The sequence below is a fragment of the Protopterus annectens genome, chromosome 9.part0, assembly GCF_019279795.1.
Source record: "Protopterus annectens isolate FY-2018-M chromosome 9.part0, PAN1.0, whole genome shotgun sequence".
NCBI classification, from domain to species: Eukaryota; Metazoa; Chordata; order Ceratodontiformes; family Protopteridae; genus Protopterus; species Protopterus annectens.
In genome coordinates, this window is record NC_056743.1 from 789,183,352 (window position 1) to 789,203,558 (window position 20,207).

General features: G+C 42.0%; 1 protein-coding gene across 3 annotated transcripts in view; it reads right to left on the bottom strand.

The window, feature by feature from the left end:
* LOC122811531 (calumenin-like) overlaps positions 1–20,207 on the bottom strand; it is a 289,748-nt gene that overhangs the window by 86,035 nt on the left and 183,506 nt on the right. The gene's annotated exons all lie outside the window — the stretch shown is intronic.

Below are 20,207 nucleotides of genomic sequence, written 5' to 3' on the forward strand. Positions count from 1 at the left end.
AGGAAATGGGGATGGCGGGTGAGTAACCTGGACTGCAACAGTGAATACACTCGAACATTCACATTTATGGTAAGTGTACACAACTGTACTATGTTCTTCATGTTTCACTTTGCAGTCATTACATTTGGGTAGAGTTCCAAAGCTATGGTTGGGAGGTTGGAACTAAACAGCGTTAGGAGTGGCTATGAGGCCCTGCAGAACTGCAGTGGCAAAGCCTGCCGTGGATTTAGAGTAGAGTGGCAAATGATAGTGCTTTGTAAAGGTGTGCACTGAACTCCAAGTAGCAGCCTCTAAAATGTCCTTGGTAGGTACTCCTCTGAGAAAGGCTGCTGAAGTGGCTGCAGCTCTGGTTGAATGTGGCCTAATGCCCTTAGGCACTGGCTTGCCATGGTGTACATAGCAGAAATGAATGCAGTGGCCTATCCACTTTGAAATAGTCTGCTTTGAGATAGCCTTTCCTTGTGATCCTGCAGCATATGCCACTAGTATTTGCTCTGTCTTTCTGAAAACTTTGGTTCTGTCCAAATAGAATCTAAGCTGTCTGTGTACGTCCAAAGAATGCAGAATTCTCTCCCCCTTGTTCTGTGGATTCGGATAAAAAGTTGGCAGGTGAATAGTTTGGTTAAGAGCCACACTGGACACCACCTTAGGCATAAATGTTGGGTTTGTCCTCAGAGAGACCCCGTCTGGATAAAAAATGATAAAAGGTTCTACAGCCATGAGTGCCTGTAGCTCTGAAACTTGTCTTGCAGAAGTTATTGCTAGGAGCAGAGCTGTTTTCCAACATAAAAACTTTATATCAGCAGTAGCAGCTGGCTCAAATGGAGGCAGGGTGAGTTTTTCCAAGGCATAGTTGAGGTCCCATGCAGGCATTGGTGAACTCCTTGGAAGCCTTAAATTTTTGGCCCCTCTGAGGTACTGCTTTAATAAGGGATGAGAAAAGATTGATGGCTCTGCATTGTAATGAGCCGAAATGGCAGAGGCATGAATTTTAATACATGAAAAAGATAAGCCTTTGTCTAGAATCTCAGTTAAGTATTGCAAAATTTGAGGAATATTTGTCACAGCTGTATCAGTTCCTTGTGCCTGGTTCCAAGCACAGAATCTCTTCCATTTTCTATCATAAGATTTTCTAGTACTAGGCCTTCTGGCTTCCAAAATGACATCCATCACAGCTTTACTGAGAGGTGTGTTTTGTATGACTACATTATCTGCCATGCTGCCAGGTTTAAAGTCCTGAGTTGGCTGTGCAGGATCTGATGGTTTTGCTGGGACAGTAGGTGAGGTATTTGAGGTAAGGTCCAAGCTGGGCATTGAGACAAGTTCCTTAGTATTGGATGCCGGTACTGGCAGGGCCAGTCTGGGGCAATTGGTATCATCTTTGGCTTCTCCTGTCTGACCTTTAGGAGTACCTTGGGGAGTAGAGGCAGAGGAGGAAAGGCATATACTGATAGGGCGTCCACTTTCCATGCTTGTCTGTGATAAATCCTTGTGCAGAATCTTTTTAGTTGGTAGCTGTGAGGGGAGGCAAATAGATCTATGTCCGGGCATCCCCACTTCCATGTTATCATGCTGAAGACTTGTGGATCCAGCTGCCACTCGTGGGGATCCATGAGGTTTCTGCTTAGTTCGTCTGCCAGAGTATTTTTCCTTCCTGGCAGGACTTGTGCCTGCAGATGTACTTGGTAAGTCAATGCTGTGTCCCACAAAGTCATGGCTAGTCTGCAAAGCGGCTAAGAATGTGTACCCCCTGCTTGTTTATATACCACATGACCATGGTGTTGTTTGTCTATCAGTAGTTGTCCTGGATGAAGTAGGTCCTTGAAGGCTGTCAGGGCATTTTGAACAGCTAGCATCTCTTTTTGATTGATATGTAGATGCATTTGGTTTGAGGTCTATGTGTCTTGAATGCATCTTCCTGCCATGTGGGCCCCCAGGCATAATCTGAAACATCTGTTGTTAGTGTCTGCCTGGCTGGGGGTAATGTGAATGGCTGTCCCTTGTTTTGGTGACAAGCCTTTACCCACTATCGAAACTCCTGTTGCAGGCAGGGAATGAGAGTAATCAGTTTCCAGGCTGTGGCATTGTTGAGTCCAAACACTTTTTAGGTACCATTGAAGTTTCCTCATATGCAGTCTTGCATATGGAATTAGTAGGATGCAGGATGCCATGAAGCCCAAAGCCTGCAGAATTTTTCTTGCAGATAACTGGGCCTTTGTTGACAACATTTTGAAATAGTTAGTCAGTTGCCTTTGTCTGGCATGAGATAAGCCATTTGGGCAGTTGTATTTAAGCTTGCACCCAGGAATATTATCTCTTGAGAGGGTACTAGTTTTGATTTCTTTTCATTGATTGTGTCCCCTATGCATGTTAGAAGTGTTTTCACAAACGCCAGATGCTGTAGAAGAATGTCCTTGTTCTCTGCTTGAATTAGACAGTCGTCCAAGTAAGGATATATTTGTATTCCTCTTTGTCTGCAGGATGCAATTACTGGTGCCAGGCACTTTGTAAAGACCCTGGGCGCTGTATATAAGCCAAAGAGCAGTGCAGAGAATTGGTAATGCATTGAGCAGGCCTTGAATCTGAGGTATCTTCTGCATATTTGTCTGATTGGGACATGCAGGTATGCCTTTTTTAGGTCTACAGTCACAAGCCAAGTGTTCTTGCCCAGCATGGGCAGAAGCTGCTGCAAAGTCAACATCTTGAATTTTGGTACATCCAGGAATGTGTTCAGAATAGATAGGTCCAGTATTGGCCTCCAGGCCTTGTCCTTTCTGGGTATCATGAACAGTCTTGAGTAAAATCCTTGTCCCTGCTCTTGCTCTGGTACTTGTTGAATGGCCCCCATGTCCATGAGGGATGAGACTTGTTTTTGTGACTCTGCCCATTGATTTTTTGGCAGATCTGGCCAGCCATTTGCCTTTGGCAGAGTATGGAAATGGAACTTGTAGCCTTGTGACACGATATAAAGAACCCACTTGTCCTGGGTTATAATGTGCCAATTTTGAGAAAAAAGTGCTAACCTTCCCCCTAAGGATGCTGCCAGGAGATACATGCTTGGTGCAGGCAGGGGGAAGTCACTGGGACTGTTTCCTGTATGGCTGTGATTTGTCTTCTCCAGCTTTGGAGGTAGAAGCATCCCATTGCTTTGTCCTGTATGAACCTTACGCCTGGGATCTGCCTCTAGGGCATCTGGATATGCCCCTTTGAGGTCTGTCTGATACAGGAAAGGACCAGTTTTTTGTTGGCCAGTGTCTACTAAACCTAGGTGGCTGTACCTGTAAAAAATCTTTTGACTGTTTGCATAGATTTAGCTTTGTCCTCCGTTTTCTTTAACACCTCTTCTGCCTTAACCCCAAACAAAGTATCATGCTGTAAAGGTGCATCTAATGACATGATCAGGCAGATTTTGTTCCTTTAACCAAGCATGCCTCCTAATTATAGAGCCCGTAACTGCGGCCCAGCAGAAGGCCTCTAAAGAATCAAACCCACATTCAAAGTATGTTTTCCAACTTGTTCAGCTGCATGCAATAAATCCTGCATTTCCTTGTTTTCTGCACATTCAGGGTTTAACAACATTTTCTATTTAAGCAATGCCATGACATGTTGCTGATATTTGGGCATATGAAACTGACAGTTTAAAGCCCTTACAGCCAAGGTAGCAGATGTGTAAACCTTTTTTCCCCATCTATCCAGTGCCCTAGAATCTCTGCCAGAGGGGGTAGGGTTTTTTGCAGCGGAAGCCTTAACTCCTTTGGGACCCTGTGAAATAGTTTCTGGGTCTGCAGCAGGGTTTTTAAAAATGAATTTATGAGAATCAGGAACCCTATAATATCTGTCAGGCTTAACAGGAGCTGGAGGTAAGGAGTCAGGGGTAAGACTAGACTCCGAAAACACATCATCTACAATGTCTAACACAAGGGGATGGCTAGTGGCTTGTGTTGAGGAAGTAAAAGGAAATCCCTGAGACTCTTTTTAGATTCTGAAAAATCTTGGCTCTCCCAGTGGAAATGCTCCCTCATGGTATCTAAGGTTTCACCAAAAGAATGGTCCTCTGGTGGAGAAGCTGAATGTATAGATTCTTCAGCATCAGAATCCTCATGGGGGGAAGAGAATATTCCTGATCAAAAGAGGAATCAGAATAAATGGAAATCTGATCTGAAGATTCATAGTCAGTCTCTTGCCTAGGCCTCTTATCAGGAGGGGGATGGGAACCCCTGATCAAGGTAATTAAGTCTTCGGCCATTTTGAGCATTTGTTTTTTGGGCATAGAGGCCTGACCATGTGGCTCTTGAGTTTGTTTCTTTACTTTGGAAGGTGCTTTAGTCTTTGCCTTTGAAGCTGAAGTCAGTTTGAGGTTAAGATGTTTAGGTCTGAATACACCTTCAGAAGCCGTTGCCTACTCAGCGGCTCCGGACCCATCTGAAGGGATAATATCCAAGGCTCCAATACCTTGAGTTTCCAGCTGCATGACCTACTCCACGTAGGAGTCTGTAGCGGGCGTCAGGGGCTGCAAAAGCGCCTTACTGAGGACCCGCGAACCGGCGACTGGCTTAGGAGAAGCTTTGTCATCGGTTTTGGGCCTCGGTTGTCTCTTTCCTTTTCTTTTGCATTTCTTGTGAACACCGGTAGTCGGATGGCTATCCAACAACATTTCTAGATAATTAAACCGGCTTCCAAAATAGTTTAAAGCAAAATCATACTGATGCTTAATAGTGCATTGGTTAAATCTAGCACAAAACCGACAACCAGAAACGTTGTGATCAGGGCCTAGGAAAGGAATGCAGTAAGAATGAAAATCCTTATGAGGTATTTGCTTCCCACAAGAAATACAATTATTAACTTTTTCTGACATCGGTCTGGAGCAAGAAAAAAGTTTCCCCAACGGGGTACTTAGATTTATTGAAGACTTCGGATCTGAAACTCGTACACAAAAATCTCAGGATTCGGCCGACCGGCACTTGCGAACTACTTCTGCTTCGGGCACCGCGCGGCAAGAAAGACTAAAGAAAATGGCGTCCGCTGCTTCTTTTATAGCCCTGACGACCTGATGTCAGGGAAGGGGCAACAGCAGCCGACACAGGACCCAGGACTTTGGAATTCAGGCCAACTGAGGGCAACCTGCCAGCAAGATTACCCAAATGTAATGACTGCAACAGAGAAATATGAAGAACATCATGGAGAAGAGTGGTCTGAACAATGTACAACTTATGAAAGGTACAAAGGAAGGAAATGCAAACCATATATAGACATATACACAGACATAAATCAAATAGACAAACCGACAGACCTTTTAGCTTTGATAAGCCTTTCTTAGAGTTTTTACTAAGTGGTTTCTCTGTGGGACCTTTTTACCTTTTGGTTTGGATGTTATTTAGAATATCTTGCAATCACCCTAAAATTATGGATATCAGGCTTGTTTTTAAACGCTATTTCTAAAGTATGGTCAAACAATCCACTTACACTGTACTGATGAGCTCAGAAAAAAAAAAAACAGAACAAACATACTACATCTACAATTAGTGGAGTTAGGCTTTATTAGCCTGAATACACCACTAAAGACTTAAAAGTAAAAAGTCATGCACATTCAAAAGCCAGGTAGCTGAAACACAAGTATGTTCTAAAGGGGTCACCTATAGATATATCCTATGGGCATTTGCTACAGAAGGTTTAAGGTATGTACGTGTGTGTGTGTGTGTGTGTGTGTGTGTGTGTGTGTGTGTGTGTGTGTGTGTCATAACACCTGTCAGAATTTAACAGAGCATAAGAAAATATCAGAAATCTGTTTAGAGTGTAGTTTCCATCATGAACTCACAAGTGGCAAAGCCATTCCTCAAGGGTCAAACTACATAATGGAACTATTTTTGAGTTGCTCAGATGGCCCAGTACACCTCATGTGTAACACCTTACTGTTAAGTGCTGAAGCATACCTTATGAAATAAAGAAAAACAAATGTAAAACGAGCAACACTGATTATTTTTTCATTTATAAACTAAATATGTAAGGAATACATGAATAAATTACCATTCTTCATGCAGCAGCTTGTGTACTAAACAATCACTACATTTGCAGGGAATTAACTGTTTTTATTTTGGAGTTATGCTTAATCAAAAGTGGGTATTTTTTTTACATCTTGGTCCAGTTACCAAAAAATCTAAGACTCTTGCATATTAACCGGTTAACTAGAGGTTCCAATTTATGAAAAAAGGGCAAAATTGTGGGTTCTCCAATAACTTGTTTTTGTGGATCTTTTCATATGTTCATAGGTGTTTACTAGGCTTATAACCACAATGGGCTTTTTAAGCCTAGCCAAATGGGTACAACTCTACTTTTTTTCTCTTGTCAAGGATACCAGCAGCATAATTACTTGGCTAATGCAATACCTACACTATCCAACTTGCTAAATAATTACTCCCATCCATCCTCCATCCTCAACCCCTTTTTCCCATTTTGCACATGGGGGTCAGGGTGTAACTTCAACAGTGACAATCATCTCGAGCCAAGGTTTACACCACTGGGTGGCTAGCCCTGCCATGGATTAATTATTAAAGAATTACCCCATCTTTCTCATAAAATGAATACAAGCCCCCTGGAAGCGAGTGGTCATACTGTTCATTAGCATGACTTTTCACCTCTACCTTTTAACATAGTAAAAGGACATGGGAAGTAAATCCATGTCCTTTAACTATGTACATTAAGCAGTGGAGATCTCAGTAAATCCTGGCAATCTCTGACCATCTGGCTAGAGACTGCTGAGAAGACAGTTTTCTCTTGCAAGTATTCTTTACTGTCAGGAAACCAGATGCATCACTGAGCAGTGATGACATTATGCACTGCCTGCAGCAAGATCCATTTGTACTTCTGATTTAACTCAACAAAAAAACAAACCAGGAAAACACTGCACTTTCCAACTGAACCACCAATGACACAAATGTAATGAGCGCTACTACTGAACACAATCTGAACTTTCTTAAACACAATCTAAGCAGTTTCTTCCCTGCAATGTCTTGGGACTTTAGAGATTAGAAAAATTTTTTTACACAAATGCTTTATTTGACCTCTCCCCTCCCCTTCACATGTTTAATACATACTTAACTCAATCACATTTCACAGTTCTATTAAAACGTACTGAAAATAATAATTGTTTCATTAAAACCCAATACTTATTGCCCAACTTAAGATTTTGCATATTGGTTGAAATAATGCACTCAAATTAACACATAGACCATTTATCAACACATCAATTAAATATTGAAAGATTTAATTTTCAGTATGCTTTACTATTTTTCAGCAAGTTTTTAGGGAATTGTTCAGTATGATCAAGTTAAATATTTAAACATATGAGGGGAAAGGGAGGGGTCAAATGTGTTTAAAAACATCTTGTGTATTTTTTTTTATCTCTGAAGTAGTCCCAAAACATTGCAGGGAAAAAGTGCTTAGACTGTGTTTAATAAGGCTCAGATTGTGTTAAGTAATAGCTCTCACTGCATTTGTCTCATTGGTGATTCAGTTGAAGTGTCTGTTGTTTTTCTGGCTTGGTTTTCAGTTGTTGAGTTATATTCAAATACCTTTTTGTTCTTGGTGTAGTACGTTGTGCACTTCTAATTTAGTTTTATTTATTATGGTATCTGATGTTTGGTAGCTTAAACTACAACAGCATTATATTAAAAATAGTTGCCAATAGTACTTCTATGTTCTTGGAGATAACAGATAGAAAATTACTTCTAACATTCATGCCTATCTGGGGGCTACTCTGTGGATGAATGTAAAAGCAGTCATGTGATAATGTAAAAGCAGTCATGTGATAACAATGAAGTGATCACTGCAAAGGCATGAGAGGAGTAGGGGACACTGTACACATTTCTGACATCAACAAGTGGAAACATATTACTATGCTCATTTGTTTTTTTACTTTTATCTTGAACATGAAAGAGATACTCAGAAGGTGGCTGTCTTTTGAAAGTTGGGTGATAGGCTTTGTGTGTGTGTGTGTGTGTGTGTGTGTGTGTGTGTGTGTGTGTGTGTGTGAGCAAGCAAGTGCACATGGCAGTTGCATGGTCACCACTGAATGACTGCTGGAATGTTTTTTTCTAGGGATACTACATGAATATATGAGCAACAAGTTGAAATTCATTAATGAAGGCACATCATCTTTCCCTTTTTTCACACCTTCATTAGAAATGTGCAATGAAAGTAACTATCTTTTCTTGAGGGAGGACAGGCAATGTGTGAAAAGCAGATAGCAATGATTCAAGCAAAAGAATCATTGATACGGCAAGTTAGGGGTGCAGCCTATGTATGTCACAAAGCAACAAATAGAAATGCATTACTGTGGTCATTATTTCTTTCATCTTTATCATGAATAAACACCAAAAGTATAGAGGAAGGTCTCACAGTGCTTAATGAGATCACTTTTCTGCCCTGATCTCTCTGTGTCATGAGGATAAAGTTTTTAAAAGAAATCCAAAACAAGTGACTGTGATTGAGTTTGTGAAGGTGATGTCATCACAATCATGTCTGAAAAATATGGAAATGCTAGTTGAATGAACAGCATTTGAAAAAGAAATATCAAAAAATGAAACTTAACAGGAAGGCTGGCCACCACATCAGCCTGGTGACAATGGTTAAGCAGGTAATAGGAAACTGGAAGAAAAAAAGTTCAGTTTACAGCACACATATCTGGACTGTTGAATTAATGTACAAGGATACTAGAATTGTCTGAAGTGGATGATAAGGGATAAGGGGTTTCAGCATTAATAGCAGCTCAGTAGCTCATTATGATGCATAACCAACGGCAGGTTGTTAAAGTGAAAAGTATGATAGAAAATCTGGATGGTTAGATGGAACATATCAAACAAGCTAGGCACAATGGAGGAAAGGGCTCAAAAGCATCAGAGACTAACTGGATTTTTGGAAGGAGATGGATGGAATTTAATGCATTTTGTGAACAAAATAGTGCAGTGGAGATCTTACTAAATTATCACTGGACACTATAAATGGACCCCAAAAGGCATCTAGTCTGCGTCTATTTATTAAAAGAAGCAAGAAGTCTGCCAGCTGTGGTAACCAGGAAAGACACCTACGGCAGTGGGTTGAATGGTTCATGTAGAACATGATTATTTACATATATAACAGGCTGCAGATTATGGGCATTACTATTAAAGACAGTAAGGGACATTAAAACATTAACTGACTTTCCCAACTGTGTTGAAAGGTTATTTGTTAGAAAGTATTCTGACATTTACATAAGTTAAAGATGACAGCTAAGTTGAAAGAGTTGCTCCAACACTCATTTTGAGAAATAATGGTGATCAACGGCATAGGACTGAAAAAACAGGGGGCTACCGGTTTGGCTGAGTTGCAGGAGGACTAGGATTAGCAGCAAGAGGCAAACTAAAAAGTAATAATGTTTTAGGGCATGGTTTCTGGACTGAAGATGTTATTAGATTTCTTTCAATTGACTGAATAAGCACTTTTGTGGACAGTTTGCTTAAACTGGAATGCTGCGTAAATCTAAGTTGTCACAAAAACTGAAATATGCATTGGAAAGAAGGGCTCATAAAATTAATGGTTATGTTGTTGACAAATGTTGTAGCCAATTTGCTGATGGATACTTAAAAGAATCCTTAATTTCTATAGAGAAATCGTAACTAATGGATGTTCACAGCTAGATTTTGCAAAGTACAACCTCTGAATTAAAGGTTAAACCACCTGACGAGAAGGCAGCAACTGCAATCTTAAATCACCAAGGGGGCTGCTGTCAAGGGGACAGGGTTGCCCACTCCAAGAACTGCTACATCCATGAGCAGTCCACTCTTATAAGTAGGCATTATTGCTTAAGGTCCAACTTTACCCATCTCTCCCCCTCAACCTTCCCCTCAAGAAATATTATCAAATACAACTCCCCCTACTATCACCAGGGAACAGGTCATTAATGCTCTCTCTAAGAACAAGAACATTGCATCAATGGGCTCAGACAATATCTCAGGATGCAATCTTAATAGCATGAAACATGACCCATCAGGGTCTCTGGAATTACTATTTAACTGTAGCCTCCAAACAGGCTTTGTGCCTCACGAATGGAGAAAGGCAACAGTCATCCCTCTGCACAAAGGTGGGCCATCTACAGACCCTGCAAACTACAGACCCATAAGTCTCACTTATATGTAATGCCATGGAAAGAATTATCATGGAGATTATCAACAGAGATATAGTAAACCTCCAGACACTGGACCTAACCCAGTTTGGTTTCATCAAGGGCAGATCATGCCTACTCAACCTGGTGGAATTCTTTGAGAAGGTCACTAAAGCAATGGATGATGGCAAAGTCATTCACACTGCCTACCTTGACCTGGCCAAGGCATTTGACAATACCCCACTTGGGTATTTTTGACAAACTCAGCAGGTTAGGTACAAAACCGTATGTCACCCAGTGGATAGCCAGCTGGCTCACAGACAGGATGCAGGAAGTTGGAATTGGGGAGTCCACCTTTACAAAGAGGCCAGTCACAAGTGGAGTCCCTTAGGGATCAGTCCTTGGACTGCTCCTTTTTGGCATTTACTTCTCAGGAGTCGAGGCTAATGTCAGTGGTCTCTGGCTGACAATCTGCAGAGGATTCCAAATTAGGACCAGTCATTGAGTCTCACACTGACACAAATGTTCTCCAGGAGGGGCTGACACAAACAAACAACTGGTGTCAGAGCTATGGACTAAAACTAAATGCCAAGAAATGCATGATAGTATCCTTTGGGAAGTCATTGATCCCTGGTAACTATCATACTGACAACAAGCCCCTTAGAGTTGACCCAGTAGTCAGGGACTTATTGATACAGATAGTAATCTAGCCTTTGACCATCACATGTCTGCAGTGGTGAGGAAATAATTCTATGTTGAGGAACTTATAAACAAAGGTAGGGCATCCAAGTCCAAGGAAGTCATTGTTCCGCTGTATTCGGCATTCATCAGACCTACCATTGAGTACAATGCCCCCTTTGGTATGTACTTAACCAGGCATATCCAACAATTGGAATGTCCACAAAGGTTCCTCACTAAAAGAATACAGGGCATAAGTAATATGTCCTATGGAGACAGCCTCAAAGCCCTATCCCTGTATTGCGTCTCCTACAGGCTTTTGAGGGGAAATCTATGCCTGGCATGCAGGGCATTGTCAGACCCCACTCTGAGGGACCTTCTACATATCCACAAAACAAACAGCACCAGAATTACCCATTCTAAAGACTTAAACCTTGCCTGTGATATAACTAGGATCTGCTGGAGAGATAGGTATGTATTCCAGAGACTACCCCATCTATGGGACAGGCTCCCCATCCATGTAAAACAGAGTTCCTCCCTAACCCAATTCAAGTGCAACTTGAACAACTGGATGGGAAACCGGAAATTCAGCCCTGGTTTGGCACCTAGGTCTAATGGACAGAGGTAACCTGTAAATGGTTCATCTCCCAGGCCCATGCTTACACTTATTCAGGGTATCAGAACTTGTCTGAGATATGGGGTGCATGGCTTTTCTTAAAAAAAGCCCTTGTGGTTATTAGTCTAGTAAACACCAATGAACCTGTACGTGTCACATGCCCAAAAATGACATGCTGTAGTTATTAAACAAGGTTATAAGAAGTTTAGTTGATTGTTCATTTAAAAATGGTTGTAGCTCAGTTATTTGAGCTTTTATGACTGACGTATAGATACATGTAATTGCTCTGTTGTGCTTTTAACGGACATATTGTGAGGTAGTTATCTATTTTTTTTTTTATATCCTGCAGTGCTGCAACCATCTGTTTGCACCATTCGGGAACACCCTTTCTCCAGGCCACAATGGGTTGCTTGCCTAAGGGAATGGGGCCATCCCCAGTGGGTGGAACAGGGAGGATGATCTCTTTACTGAAGATGGCTACATGGAAAGACTGGCTAACCTTTTTTGTGGTATTATCCTTAGGATTTCACTGGGGGCTTTTCTGTTTTGTAACCTATCCCCTCCCCTTGGCAGTCTGCTTTGCACACTGGTAAAGCAAGGACTGTATTTCAGACCCCTGACATGTGTTAACACCAGCCACATTGCAAAGCACTTCTTGGAAGTGTTTTTGTGATCTTCCTGGCATCCACCAGGAGTCACCATTGCTGCAGACTGAGCTGCTTCCCTCCCTACCTCAGGTTGGACTGAACAGCACCAGTCACTCATTCCACCTTCCCTGGCTGGCTCTTCCAGCACATAGGTCACTAAGTGGTTTCAGGTCATCACGGCTGAAAAACGTGATTTTATTTTTCTCACATCTTTTTTGGTCCCATACGTAAAGCGATTAGTCCCCTACACTAGATATTCACCCCATCCCACACCTATACTGCTGTTCGAGGGGTGACAGCTGCCTGGCTTTGAGACCATTACACCTTCAGGATGAGAGGTTTTTTTTGGACTTTAATCCATCTTCTGGTGATTAAAATCACAAACAATGCAGAAGGCAGGGACCTGCAGCGCAACCCAGTAATGCCAACTTACAGCAAAAGGTTGCTTAGCAGCAAAGCATCCATCAATAAACCATATGTTCCTTGCTTTTAAACACAGCCAATACAATTATTTCAGCACAGCATACAAACATTAATAGGCAGAGTTAATAAATGACTGTCTTGTACTGTATGCTATTCAATGCTAATTTGCTCACCTGTACATAAGCAGCTAGCTGCATCATGATGTTGGTTCTATGGGCAATGATACATACTGGGCACTTCTCAGATCTTAGTATCACTGGGGACAACACACAGACCCCAGTACTGGACAGTAAATCTACAAAGTCTCAAAATATGCATTTGCATCTGTCATACTACAGTGTAGTTGCACAATACAGACAGTAGTTTTATTCTGACATCAAGCCTCACTCCACCAAAAACGGTGACTATGTATAGTCTAGACTCCTATTTTATTTGTATTTTCAGTAATCTGGTGAGAACAGCCTATGGCTTGAACTTCATTTTGGGACCTGTAATTTCACTCATTAGACCTTGCATGACACTTTTCATAAAGCCGTAAAATGGGCTTTGGTACCAAAGAGAAAATATGAAAGATCCTATCATTTATGAGAAAACAATTATATCAAACAAATACAAGACCTGAATGAGATTAAAAGCAAATTCCACTACAAGTGAAGAAAAAGGCATCTAAATCAGGTAATTCAGTACTCACAAGTCTGTGACACTAAACAAAATGTTATAGCAAGAGTTAGTCAAAACAGATTGCAAATAAAACTTTAAATATGTTCAGCAGCTGTACAATACAGAATATATAGATACCCAAGTAACATTAAAGTGGAAGATTTCCAGACAACTTAAGGTCACCTAGGAAAATTAGTTTCTAATCTGATTGATTCAGATAGCAACTTCCAAGCTCACCACCAATTTTAATGAATGCTGTCTCTAATACAGTTCCAAAGTTGGGCCTTTATTCTTTGGTTAATTGTACTGAATAAGGGAGTGATTGTGACTGCTGACTTGATTGTGGGTGGGAGGCACTAGTTTTGATGCAGGAGTTTGAAAAGTTAGTTAACCAAGATGTAGGATAGATCTGGATGTAACTGAAGGCAATTTACCCTTTGGAGTGGATATTGACTGTGCTTCCCTGAGCTTGAAAGAGCTAGGACATGGCACATTTTGTCAACAGCTGTCCTAGAATGTGGAGTGGCCATGCAGCACAGCAGGATAAAGCCCTTACTGTACCCCAAACAGCCAGTGTTCACTTGGCAACATGAGTGCTAGAGGGGCTACAGGACAATGATGGGAGTGAGTGTGATGTTGGCTCACCCATCCCGGAGGAAAGGAAGGCAGCTTAGGATTGCCAAAGTAAAACAGTGTTACCAGCCTGGTGAACTGTATGCTGCATGAGTGGTGTGCCTCTTAGCTGGGAGATTTCACATGAGTGGAGACTTGTATGCACCTCAAAAGGGCAGCGACTGCAGAGCTTCCAAGGATGCCATGGGGTCCTAGGGAGTTGGAACACCCTCATCAACAGCAGCATGATGCTGCCCCAGCATCCTTGATCTCCACACCAGCCCTGGATGTGGTAGGGGTCTCAGCCTGGAAATGCTCATGTGGGTTCTGTAGACCTGATGAATGAGGAGAGGAGATGGTGGCAGCTGATTGTCAGCTGTGGGGAGAAAAAAAGGGTGGTCTTAGAATACGTGTATTTAGAGAGGAATTAAAGATAAAACAGGTAACGTATGGGTATGAGCATTCCAGTTCCTATTGCTGCTCTTTAGCTGAATGATAAAATGTGAGCTAATTCATAGCTGAATTTTAGGGGTTTTAAAATGCCATCTGTGTAGAATTCACTGCAGGTTCTGAAGGATCAAACCAGATATCAAGCTATTTGTACTGATTAAACTGGGGAAGTCAAAAGTACTTTTCTGATTTCTAGTCGAGTCTCAGTGATGTGCATTGAGGGAGGATCAGTGTGATAAAGCTTGAAGAACTCTCTAGTCAGAAATCCAGGAGGCAATCTGTGAAAGGAGGAGCTTGGTACAGTAAAATATGATATGCAATGTGGCACTTCAGTGTTGCTCAGTTTTGATTAAGTGAACTAATGCAATCAACACACCACCATTAAAGAAGGCATAATGAATGCCTTAGAGAACAAAGCAAAAATCAACTAGGCACACCATAAGTCAGCATCTCAAATTGTCGTCTCATTCTGTGTAGCTCGGTGGGTGTGTCACTGTCAAATTTAGTTCACATCCATGACGGTGGAATTTTGGAAAACAGTGATCTTGAAGTTGCAACTCCTATCTGCTCAGACTGACAATCCTGAGAGAGGGAGAGAGAGAGAGTGGGAGAGAGAGAGAGATAGATTCTTAACATAGGACTGCTGTACAGAGCAGGCTTTTTTTGTTGGAGTTAGGTAATATGACTGGTAAAAATGACAAACTGCACAGCTGAAAATGTTAGCTGTCAAAGGGAGAATGACGGCCTTATGCACCCAGGTTGATGCAACTGTAGTGTCATCCTTGAACATTTCTGTGTTAGAAGACCAGATGACTACAAAAACATGGTAGAGCCAGCAAACAGTGAACAGCAATTCGTTTGATGGAGGATGGAGAAAAACAAACCGGTTTCGGCCGTTAGGCCTACCTCAGTGTCTGCATTTGTTACAAAATGTCACAACCATATATATATATATATATATATATATATATATATATATATATATATATTTATAGCAAGTGATCTAGCGCCACCTAGAGCCCATGAACAAAATTACATCACATATATTCATTTAGACCAGGGGAAAAGAGTGCACCCAATTTAATAATCCATTTATTTTCCATTTTATTTAATATCATAACTTATTGATTCAACAATGAATGTAGAACACAAAGAATTTTTAAAGGATGTCACTGACTAACTGTGAAGTACAGATGTGCTTATGTACAGAAACCTTCCAAGCAGAAATGGTTTTATACAAAAAAGTGAGCAAAGCCTTTTTAATACGAATGATGTGAAGCTTTCCAACTAGTAAGCTATAGAACAGCTCACCTGGCAGTAGAAAGTACAGTTGTGTACCTGCCATAAATGTAGATGTTAGAGTGTATTCACTGTTGCAGTCATTACACTTGGGTTATCCTGTTGGCAGGCTACCCGCAGTCGGTCAGAGTTCCAAAGTCTAGGTCCAGCATCAGTTGCTGTCGCCTCTTCCCTAACGTCAGTGCGCCAGGGGTATAAAAGATGCAACTGACGCCATTTTCTTCAGTTTTTCTTGCCCCGATGTCAGGTGCCCCCAAATAGGAAGGCTGTAAAAAATTATGCAAAAAAGCATGCATGTACTAAAATAAACATTCCTTAATCTACAAGCAAATACACCACATAGGTTGTATAGAGTTGAGATGTACAGAAAAGTCCCTGCAATGAAAAGGGGGATGGTGGGTGGGTAACCTGGACTGCAACAGTGAATACACTCGAACATCTACATTTATGGTAGGTACACAACTGTACCATGCTCATCGTGTTTCACTGTTGCAGTCATTACACTTGGGTTGAATCCCAAAGCTGAGGTTGGGTGGCTGGGCCTAAATAGGATTAGGAGAGGCTACCAGGCCCTGCAGAACTGCAGTGGCAAAGCCTGCTCTGGATTTAGAATAGAGAGGTAAGTGATAGTGCTTAGTGAAAGTGTGCACTGAACTCCAGGTTGCAGCTTCTAAAATGTCTTTGGTTGGTACTCCTCTGAGAAAGGCTGCTGAAGTGGCTACTGCTCTGGTAGAATGTGGCCTAATGCCCTTAGGCACTGTTTTGCCATGTTTTGCATAACAGAAGCGAATGCAGTGTCCTATCCATTTTGAAATCATCTGCTTTGAGATAGGCTTTCCTTGTGATCCTGCAGCATAAGCTACAAACAGTTGCTCAGTGTTTCTGAAAGCTTTTGTTTTGTCCAAGTAGAATCGTAGCTGTCTGTGAATGTCCAAAGCATGCAGAAGTGTCTCCCCTTTATTCTGGGGATTTGGACAGAAAGTTGGCAAATGAATGGTTTAAGAGTCATACTGGAAACCACCTTTGGCATAAAAGTTGGGTTTGTCCTTAGAGGGACCCTGTCCTGGTGAAAAATGATGAAAGGTTCCACTGCCATTAATGCCTGTAACTCTGAGATTCTTCTTGCTGAAGTTATTGCTAGGAGCAGAGCAGTTTTCCATGATAAGAATTTTATATCAGCTGTGCTGGCTGGCTCAAAAGGAGGCAGTGTGAGCTTTTCTAAAACAAAGTTGAGGTCCCAAGTAGGTATTGGTGCTCTCCTTGGGGTTCTTATGTTTTTTGCCCCTCTGAGGTACTGCCTTAGTAGTGGATGTGAAAAAATAGGAGGTTCCGTATTGTAATGAGCTGAAATGGCAGAGGCATGGATCTTAATAGATGAGAAGGATAGGCCTTTGTCCAGCATCTCAGTTAGGTATTATAAAATTTGAGGTATATTTGGAACAAGTAGTTACAGTCTTTGTACCTGGTTCCAAGCACAGAATCTCTTCCATTTTTCTGCATAAGATTTCCTAGTGCTGGGCCTCCTGGCTTCTAAAATGACATCCATAACAGCTTTAGAGAGAGGTGTGGTCTGAGTGGCTATATTATCTGCCATGCAGCCAGATTTAAGGTTCTGAGTTGACTGTGCAGAATCTGATTGTTTTGTTGAGTCAGAAGATGAGGAATTTGAGGTAAAGGCCAGGCTGGGCCCTGAGACAAGCTCTTTAGGATTGGGTACCAGTGCTGGTGTGGCCAGTCTGGAGCAATCAGGATCATTTTTGGCCTCTCTTGTCTGACTTTTAGGAGCACCTTGGGAAGAAGAGGCAGTGGAGGGATGGCATAAACTGTCAATGTTTTCCAGCTGAATGATAGAGCATCCACTTTCCATGCTTGTGAGTGATAAGTTCTTGTGAAGAATTTCTGTAGTTGGCAGTTGTGAGGGGAGGCAAAAAGATCTATGTCTGGGTATCCCCATTTCCTTGTTATCATGCTGAAGACCTGAGGATTTAGTTTCCATTCGTGAGGATCCATGAGATTTCTGCTTAGTTCGTCTGCCAGTGTATTTTTCGTTCCTGGCAGGAACTGTGCCTGCAGATGTACTCGATAGGTCAGTGCTGTGTTCCACAAAGTCATGGCTTGCCTGCAGAGGGGGTAGGAATGTGTGCCCCCTTGCTTGTTTATGTACCACATAACTGTGGTATTGTCCGTCTTTAGTAATAGTTGTCCTGGATGTAGTAGGTCCTTTAAAGCTGTCAGGGCATTCTGTACAGCTAGCATCTCTTTTTGATTGATGTGAAGATGCATTTGTTCCTTGGGCCACATGCCCTGAATACAGTTTCCTGCCATGTGTGCCCCCCAGGCATAATCCGATGCATCCGTTGTTATTGTCTGCCTGGCTGTGGGTAAGGTGAAAGGCTGTCCCTTGTTGTGGTGACAGGCTTGGGACCACCATCGAAACTCCTGTTGTAGGCAGGGAATTAAAGACATTTTTGTTTCCAGGCTGTGGCAATGTTGAGTCCAAACACTTTTTGGATACCATTGTAGTTTCCTCATATGCAGTTTTGCATATGGAATTAGTAGAATGCAGGATGCCATGAAGCCCAGGGCCTGCAGAATTTTTCTTGCAGGTAGCTGGGTCTTTGTTGCCATCATTTGAAAGTAATGAGTCAGTTGCCTTTGCTTGTCTGGCACGAGATAAACCATCTGGGTAGTTGTATTTAAGCTTGCACCCAGGAATATTATCTCTTGAGAGGGCACTAGTTTTGATTTATTTTCGTTTACTGTGTACCCTAGGCAAATTAGTAATCTTTTTTGCAAAACGCCAGATGCTTTAGAAGAATGTCCTTACTCTGCTTGAATAAGGCAGTTGTCCAAGTAGGGATATATTTGTATTCCTCTGTCTGCAAAATGCAATTACTGGTGCCAGGCATTTTGTGAAGACCTTGGGTGCAGTAGATAAGCCAAAGGGCAGTGCAGAGAATTGGTAATGTATTGAGCTAGCTATGAATCTGAGGTATCTTCTGCAAGATTGTCTGATTGGGACATGCAGGTATGCCTCCTTGTGGTCCAAAGTAACCAGCCAAGCCTTCTTGCCCAGCATGGGTAGAAGTTGCTGCAGTGTTAACATTTTGAATTTTCGAACATCCAGGAAAGTATTTAGGGTTGACAGATCCAGTATTGGTCTCCAGGCTTTGTCCTTTCTGGGTACTAGGAAAAGTCTTGAGTAAAATCCTTGTCCCTGTTCTTGCTGGGGTACTCTTTGAATAGCTCCCATGTCCATGAAAGCAGCAATTTGTTTTTGTGCCTCTGCCCATTGGTTTTGTGGCAGGTCTGGCATACCTTTTGATTTTGGAAGGGTGTGAAAGTGGAACCTGTTACCCTGAGAAACAATATTCAGTACCCATTTGTCCTGGGTGATTATGTGCCAATTTTGTGAGAAAAGTGCTAGCTTTCCCCCTAGGGGTGCTGCCAAAAGGTAAGTGCTTGGCATTTGTAGAGGAAAGCCATTGGGACCGTTTCCTACAAGGTTGTGACTTGTCTTCTCCTCCTTTGGGAGCTAAAGCACTCCATAGTTTAGGTCTGTATGAGCCTTGGGGCTGAGATCTGCCTATTGGGCATCTGTATCTGCCTCTTTGTGGCCTGTCTGACACTGGAAAGGACCAATTTTTTGAAGGCCAGTTTCTGCTAAACCTGGGTGGTTGAACCTGTAAGAAATCCTTTACTGTCTGCATTGATTTTGCTTTATCCTCCATTTTCTTTAACACCTCTTCTGCCTTAACACCAAACAAAGTATCATGCTGTAGTGGAGCATCCAATAATTTTACTTTAACATGTTCAGGTAAACTTTGTTCTTTCAACCAAGCATGCCTTCAAATGACAGAGCCTGTAACTGCGCCTCTGCAAGAAGCTTCTAATGAATCAAAACCACATTGCAGAGTATGCTTTCCCACTTGTTCAGCTGCATGCAATAAATCCTGCATTTCCTTACTGTCAAGATTTTTCTGAGTTTGTAAGCATTTTCTATTTTAATAGAGACATGAGGTACTGTTGATATTTAAGCATGTGAAACTGACAGTTTAAAGCCCTTACAGCTAAAGTAGCAGAAGTGTAAACTTTTTCCCCCCATCTATCCAGAGCTCTAGAATCCCTATCAGAGGGGACAGGGTTTTTAGCAGTGGAAGCCTTAACCCCTTTGGGACCCTGAGAAATGTTTTTTGGGTCAGCAGCAGGGTTTTTATAAAGAAATTTATGAGAGTCAGGGACCCTGTAGTACCTCTCTGGCTTGACTGGTGCAGGGGGAAAAGAATCAGGAGACAGACTGGATTCAGAGAAAACATCATCAACAATATCAAGCACAGGGGGGATAGCCAGGGGCCTGTGCTGAGGGAATAAAAGAAAATTTCGGAGCCTTTTCTTGGATTATGAATAATCCTGGCTCTCCCAATGAAAATGCTCCCTCATGGTGTGCAGGGTTTCCCCAAAAGAATAATCCTCAGGTGGAGAGGCTGAAGGTATAGATTCTTCTGCATCAGAGTCCTCATAAGGAGGGAGAGAATATCCCTGATCTGAAGAGGAATCAGAGGAAATAGAAACCTGGTCAGAAGAATCATAGTCATTGTCTTGCCTAGGCCTTTTATCAGGAGGGGGATGGGAACCCCTGATCAAGGTAATCTTCGGCCATTTTTAAGCATCTGTTTCTTTGGCATGG